This window comes from Nycticebus coucang, chromosome 10 (assembly GCF_027406575.1).
Source record: "Nycticebus coucang isolate mNycCou1 chromosome 10, mNycCou1.pri, whole genome shotgun sequence".
Taxonomy (NCBI): domain Eukaryota; kingdom Metazoa; phylum Chordata; class Mammalia; order Primates; family Lorisidae; genus Nycticebus; species Nycticebus coucang.
In genome coordinates, this window is record NC_069789.1 from 130810147 (window position 1) to 130818462 (window position 8316).

Consider the following 8316-nt stretch of genomic DNA (forward strand, 5'->3'; position numbering starts at 1 on the left):
GAAGATATGTGAGCAAAGGTGCGAAGGAGGGGAGACAGGTAGCCATACGCCTCTCAGGGGAAGCTGGTCCAAAGCAGAGGGAAGAGCGGATAACACCCTCAGTCCAGCCTGAGCCTGGATACTCTGGGTCCAGCCAGGAGGCAGGAGCAGCTGGGGCCCCTGCAGGGGCCTGGAAGATGAATCAGGTGACGGGGAGCCTGTCTATGGGACTTCGCGTAAGAGGGTGTTGGTTGTCACTGAAAGAGAATTGGGGAGCCTCGGAAGAGTTATGAAGAGAGGAAGGCTGTGCCCTCATTTACACTTCAAAGGATCACTTTGGCTGCGGGATGAACTCAGAAGTCCTAGGCTGCAATTAGAATTCCTGGGACGCAGTCGGATGACCCCTACTGTCACTGACTGGAGTTAAGATTGTCATTGTCAGCCAGGCTGCACGTGAGCATCTCCTGGGGAGCTTTGACATCCCAGTGCCAATGCCGTGTTCCTAGACCAACTACATCAGAACTTCTGGGGTGGGTCCCAGGCATTAGGCTTTTTGAGAACTTCCCGGGGGACTCTGTGGAGAGGTTGAGGCTGCGAACCACCGTTTTCAATAAAAAGAAGGCTCCCTGGGAGTCACTCACCCAACCGTGGGGTGTGGAGGGCAGGGCTGGTACATTCCGTGCAATTGCATCCAAGGTGACCGCGAGGCACAGAGCAGAGAGGAATTAATCCTTGAAATTCCAATTTCACAAAATGGAAACCCGGAATATTGACGGAAGCATGTGGTTGTCCCAGCCCCGAGCTCAAAGAAAGAGGCTTCTGCACAGTTCTCAAGAATGAATTTTGAACAGAAGCTCCATATCACTGATTTAAGAAAGAAGGAAAAAAATAGAAATGTCTCAAGATGTGGAAAAGCAGCCCTTCAGTTTTCAGAGAAAATATAAATGTTTGCCACCGAGACTCGTGTCCCGGGAGTTGGATGAAGCTGAGGCCCTGTGGCCTGTTTCAGAGGAGAGACCTTCATGCCAGGCCAACCTTTGGGCTCTCTCAGTCTCCCCTGCAGCCCCAGTGCCCACAGTGGGAGCTGAGTCCACCCGGCCCACAGAGAGCTCCCCTCCCCAAACGTAAAATCTCAGCGTAAGTGGCTCCATTGGGTTCATCCCAAGGTCAGGCTCATCTCCCAGCAACTCCTCAGTCCCTCAGGGGAGTCCCACAGGAATTCTTCCTCATTCTCACCAGTTCTACAGAGTGGTGCCGAGGATGCTGAGTAAATGTCTCAGCACCAGGTGTCTGAGATGGGCCAGACCAGCTGCCGGCCCTGGAGGCTGGCAGAGCTCCAGCCCTCGCCCAATTGTCCCTGTGCCTGGAGTTTCCAAGTGTTCAGGATGGAGAGAGGGGCTGGGCTCCCAGCACTCAGCCAAGGGAGCCCAGCTGGCTCAGGCTACAGGCTCCCAAGAACATCCAGACCCATCTCCAAATCCACAGGGAGGGCCTGGCCTGCACAGGCTTTGTAGGACACACAGCCACTAGCCACCTGCAGCTTCTGAGCACTTTAAGTGTGGTTCAAGTGACTGATAAAGAGGGTTTTTAAATACTTTACTCCATTTTATTTCATTTACATTCAATCAAAGAAAAAAAAACTCTGACACTTGATTCAGTTCTTAGAAAACGTGTAAGCATGTTTAGATATGTTTGGATTAGCTTAGGTATTTGAGTTTACTTATTCAGCTGGGAATCATGTAAAATCTAAATACAGATCAAGTCAAGAAAAATGTAGCATCCAGATTGGGATGGACCATAAGCGTAAAGTATATGCCAGATTTTGAAGACTTTCCAAAATTAAAAAAAAACAAAAACTAATTTCATTAATATTTTTATATCAATTCCACATTGAGATAATACATGTCATGACGTTTCAAAACATTGAGTTAAGTAAAATATATTATTAAAATTAATTTTGTCTATTCTTTTTTTTCTGATGTGACTATTGGGACAGTTAACATCGCATTTTAAAAAACTCATATTTTATTTCCACGGGCACATCAGCCTCTGTCCAGAAGGAGGACTCCCCACCATCCCTGAGCATATGGAGGGAGGTCAAAACAGGTTTTCCAGACCACAAAGTCCACTGAGCACAGACAAGCTCAGAGAAAGCTGGAAGCACTTCCTTCCAGGGCAGGAATTCCTGCTCCCTACCCCACGAACTCCCCAAATAGATCCTGTGGGTTTCAAATGCACAGTGGGAGGTGATCACCTCAACAGAACCCATGCATATACCCTGTTTCCCCAAAAATAAGACAGTGTCTTGTCTTATTATTTTAAGGTGTGCTCCTTATTTTCAGGGGACGTCTTATCTTGCCTGTCAGTTGGTCTTATTTTCGGAGGATGGCTATTTTTGGGGAAACAGGGTAGTAAGCATTCTGCTACCTGGCAGCCCCCATGGAGGAGGTGTAGATTTTTATATATATTTTTATTCATTAACGCTTTACTTGTGTCCTTTAAAGAATATTCTAAGTATTTAAGTAGTAATAAACCTGTATAGTAAAACCCTGAATTAAAAGTCTTTAATTCTTTTACACTAATGCTATAGTTTTAAATGCACTGGTCCAAAAGTTGCTTTTACGAGTTAACAGTCCAGTAGATTTTCTGTGAGGTCACGGAGAGACTGTTATTTTTTTTTTCCATCCGTCACATAGTATAGCACGGTATGGACATACTCACTTTTCTTCTGACTCATAGGCATTTAATTTTCCATTTCGTTTTTGTATTACCAAAACTGCTGTGATGAATATTCTTTCACTTATGTCTTTTTAAACATGTCCAAATATTATTTTAGAATTCCTGAAAGTGAAATGGTGGGACAAAGGCTAGTTTTTATTTATTTATTTACTTTTGAGACAGGACTTTGTCACCCTCCATGGAGTGCTGTGGCATCACAGCTCACAGCAACCTCAAACTTCTGGGCTCAAGCAATCTTCTTGCCTCAGCCTCCCGAGTAGCTGGGACTACAGGCACCCACCACAATACCAAACTGGTTTTTCTATTTTTAGTAGAGACAGAGTCTCCCTCTCGCTCAGGTTGGTCTCAAAATCCTGAGCTCCACCCGCCTTGGCCTCCCAGAATGCTAAGTTGCAATCCAACAAAAATTTTACCAATTTATATCTCACTGATAGTACAGGTGCCCCTATTTCTACATCCTCTCCAATATTTTATCAGACTTGTCTTTTCCTATTCAAATGGGTGGTCAATGCCATTTAAAGAACCTGTTTCCCAGGCTTATAGTGAACACTGGGGGGCGTGGCCTCTGTGTACTGGGCTTATCAAGAACACTGGGGGGCGTGGCATTTGTGTACTGGGCTTATAGTGAACACTGTGGAGCGTGGCCTCTGTGTACTGGGCTTATAGTGAACACTGTGGGGTGTGGCATTTGTGTACTGGGCTTATAGTGAACACTGGGGGCGTGGCCTCTGTGTACTGGGCTTATCGTGAACGCTGGGGGCGTGGCCTCTGTGTACTGGGCTGATAGTGAACGCTGGGGGGTGGCCTCTGTGTACTGGGCTTATAGTGAACGCTGGGGGCGTGGCCTCTGTGTACTGGGCTGATAGTGAACGCTGGGGGGTGGCCTCTGTGTACTGGGCTGATAGTGAACGCTGGGGGCGTGGCCTCTGTGTACTGGGCTTATAGTGAACACTGTGGAGCGTGGCCTCTGTGTACTGGGCTTATAGTGAACGCTGTGGGGCGTGGCCTCTGTGTACTGGGCTTATAGTGAACGCTGTGGGGCGTGGCCTCTGTGTACTGGGCTGATAGTGAACGCTGGGGGCGTGGCCTCTGTGTACTGGGCTGATAGTGAACGCTGGGGAGTGTGGCCTCTGAACACGTTTCCCAGGCTTACAGTGAACACTGGGGGGCGTGGGCTCTGTGTATTGACTGATACCATATATTCTGTGACTTGCTCATTTCGACCTTTGCCCGTTCTTCTCTAAGGTCGTTTATCATTTTTTTATACAAGCTCTTTATATATTCTGGATACTAAACCTTTACTAATATAAATATAGTAAGCATTTCATCTTATACTATGGTCTTTCCTCTAAGTAAAGAATAACACTTATGCAAAACAGCATATCAATCAAAAATGTGGAATTCAGTCAATTCCTTTGGACGCCCTTTGGACGTCTGCTGTTATGAACAACCTGTTTGAGTCTCTTTCATTTTTCTATTGGGTTGTTGTATACTGTACTGAAAGGGATAAAAGAGAACTCTCAGGCACCTTTGGGCATTGACTGCAGAAGGCTACCACCATCAGCCTGAGGTTTTGAAAAGTCAACAAGGAAAAAGCTTATAAGCTTAGAAAAGTGGCTTCTCAAGGCTGGGATTCAGGTCATCTAAGATAACACAACTGCTGCAGAAACTTGCCATGTGCCTCTGCAATGAAGATGACGTGGGGCCCGCCACCACCACCAAAGCCTTCTCCTGCCACAGAAATGGTGCTGGAGCCCACTGCCCTCCAGCTGTCATGCTTAGCCCCAGTGGTGAAGTCTGGGAGGGACCTGCTATACACAGTCGAATTCAAATGTCTTTATGGAAAATGTTTATAGCAACTCAATTCACAGTCCCAATAATGCAGAAATAACCCAAATGCCCATCAACCCTTGGATGGATTAATAAACTGTGGTGTATGTACATCGTAGGATACTACTCAGCCATTAAAAAGATGGAGATGTTAACGTCTTTTGTATTAACCTGGATAGAGTTGGAGAACATTCTTAAGAATGTAAAAGCAAGCACCCATGTACTCAATACTAATTTGAAACTAGTAGATGAATGACTACAGGTCCATCCGAGGGAAAAACACAATTAAATTTAAGAAGGGAAGGGGCGTGGTAACCTCCTACCTAGCAAGCACAACACAGGGGGATGAGGTACGCCTCTTGGGTGAAGGATTCAACACAAACAATGTAACCTAATCATATGTGCCTTTATATTAATGGGAAATTATAAAAACAGTGTACAGGAGAGAAAAGATTCCTCTTCCCTCCTCCACTTGGCTGTCTCCTTTTAGTGCCCCAGTTTGCAGAACCTGATAAGGAACCAGCTGGCAACGCAAATAGCACGTTGCAGACTCCAGCCCAGTGTCACAAAACGGGGAAAAAGCAGGGTGAATTTGGAGGTGAGGGGCAATAATTAATAACTGGCACAATTTTCAGGAATTCTTTTTATATCCTGGGAAGAAATTGTTTAGCAGTTATTTGTGTTACAAATGCATTCTCCACTCTTGATTTATCTTTGCCTGTTTTATAAAGTCTTTTGATGAAGGGAAGCTTTTCATGTTAATGCAGTTCAATCTATCCATCTTCTTTGATGGAAGTGCTTGTGATATCACATTTAAATCTCTTCTACCCAAAGGCTATCAATTATTCTCCATTGATTTCCTTCGCATTTTTATTGTTTTTCCTCCTCTGTTTAGATAAGCAATCTACCTGGAATTGATATTTGTGTTTGAACAGGCTGGTGTGAGGTAGGGAGTCAGGTTACTTTGTTTTCTGGTTTTCTGTATAATTATCCAGTTGGCCCCGCAGTGTTCACTGAACAGGCGTCACCTCCCCACTGCCATATACCCGTGTCTCTGGATCACGTGTCCGGAACTCACTGTCTTTCTCTCTCGCTAGCATTTTTCCACTTACATTAACCTTTCTGTCCATCCTTGAAACAATATCACAGTCCTAATTCCTGCAGCTTTGTAATATCTTCAAATACCCAAGATAGTAAATCCTTCCATGCCTCATTTTTTTTTTTTTTTAAGAGACAGAGTCTCACTCTATTGCCCTCAGTAGAGTGCCATGGTGTCACAGCTCACAGCAACCTCCAGCTCTTGGGCTTAGGCAATTCTCTTGCCTCAGCTCCCCAAGTAGCTGGGACTACTGGTGCCCCCCACAAGGCCCAGCTATTTTTTTTGTTGCAGTTTGGCTGGGGGTGGGTTCAAACTCATCACCCTCAGTATATGGGACCGGCGCCCTACCCACTGAGCCACAGGCGCCGCCCCTATGCCTCATTCTTAAGGAGTACCCATTTATTTGAATCTTAGTAAAAACAATTTAATTATTATTTAATTATTAAATAATGATTATCGGTGATAACATTTACATGGTTTATATATCTTACATACCCAGATTTATTTGCAGGGTGTAAAACGTTAACACTGTCGCAAGTATTATTTCTTATGTTTAATTTCTGTTTGCTACTGGTAAATTGAAGTAACTCTATTTGTGGTGATTTTTAGACTTCTGGTAAAATCTGATCATTCTTTTTATCATTTTTAGGCTTTTCTCTTCTGCTTTGAGAAGTCTTCCTTACTGAGGCTCGTAAAAGTTATTCTACACTTTATTTTTCTATTTTTAATGTTTGGTTTTTAAGTATGCATATTTCTGACCCACTTGCATTTAGCTGTGTTAATGTAGCAAAATAAGGATCGTGTTTTATTTTTGTAATTCTATAAATTTTCACACACACACGTCGATCTGTTTCTAGACTAGCCATTCTTTTCCAATGATGTGTTCATCTTTCCCCAGTATTAACTGGGACAGTAAATATAATCAATATATTTTAAATATACTTTAATTACTAAATTTCAACGGCACATCTTGATAAATAACATAAACCCATGGTTATTTTTTTCCCAAAACTCTTTTGACACTTCCAGAGTATTTTATTTTCCATGGGAACATTAGAATAATTTTGTCAGATTCTGTGCCTTGAGTTCTTGATCACAAATGTACTAAGCTACTTAATTAACTTAGGAAGAATTGGCATTGTCAGAGTATTAAGCCTTTCCTTATAGGAACATATTATTTCAATTTTTTCATTAAGAATTCTGTTTCCAGGCTTGGCACCTGCAGCTCAGTGGCTAGGGCTCCAGCCACACACACCAGAGCTGGTGGCTTCAAACCCAGCCTGGCCCTGTCAAAAAACAATGATAACTGCAACCAGAAAATAACCAGTATTGTGGCAGGTGCCTGTAGTCCCAGCTACTTGGGATGCGGAGGCAAGAGAATCACTTGAGCCAAAGAGTTTGAGGTTGCTGTGAGCTGTGATGCCACCAGGGCAACACATTACTCTACCTGGGGTGACATAGTGAGACTCTGTCTCAAAAAAAAAAAAAGGGGGGTGGTACCTGTGGCTCAAAGAAGTAGGGTGCAGGCCCCATATACTGGAAGTGGTGGGTTCAAACCCAGCCCCGGCCAAAAACTGCAAAAAAAAAAAAAAAGAAAGAAAGAAAGAAAAAAAGAATTCTGTCTCTAGTAAAGTTTCTTTCTTTCTCTCTTTTTTTTTTTTTTCAGTTTTTGGCCAGGGCCGGGGCTGGGTTTGAACCCTCCACCTGGTATATGGGGCCAGCGCCCTACTCCTTTGAGCCACAGGCGCTGCCCACTAGTAAAGTTTCTTAGACTTTTTGAGTTTGTGTTTTCATGAAGATTTACTTTTTAAATTGAAGTTTAAACAAGTAATGTGTTGGCATGATCTAACAATTAAAAATATGTAAAAAATATATACCTGGAGATATTTCAGTCTCTTCCTAGCCTCTTCACCTAAAAGAAATTATTTTCATTACTTTCTTGTTTATCTCAGTGTTTCTTTAGGCAAAAACAAAAAGAGCAAGAAAAGGTGTATTTGTTTGACACCCCCCCCCCACTTCCTCTCTTAGGAGAAAATGTAGCTCACCGCGCACAAGGCTTGTGTGTTACCTTTTGTCACTTGGAAATATCGGCTCTGCTTGTTCGTTCCTAACCCACCTGCATGCTGCCCCTTTTTTGTGGATATGACTCAGCTTATGTAATCAGTCCCTTAGGAGTGGATATCAAATTGTTTGAAGTTTTTGCTATTACAAATTGTTCTACTATAAGAAACCTTGTATAATGTCATTTTGCATCCATGCAAGTGTATCTGTAGGCTAATTTCCCAGAAGTGAGAATGTTAGGTTGCCAGGAAATGCTGAAATTCTTTTTGTATTTACAAACACAGCCAAGTTGCCCTCCATGGAGATGGCATTACTTTACTCAGAGCCAGCAGCACGGGTAGCAATTCACCAGACCTTCTGCAACAGCGTATGTCTGCAAAGCGCTGGCGATTCCCCCGGTACAGGTCAAAACTGGCATCTGGGTATCGCTGTGGTTTGTATTCCTCTTGTGAGTGGATTGCACACCCTTTCATTGATTCCAGGGTCATGTGTAGTTCTTTTTCTGCCTCTGAGGGGTGCAGATCTGTTGCCCTCATATGGTCTAGTTTGTTTGGTTTTGGAGAGAAAAACCAAGGCTGGTTTTTCTTCAGGCTGGTCTCAAACTCCTG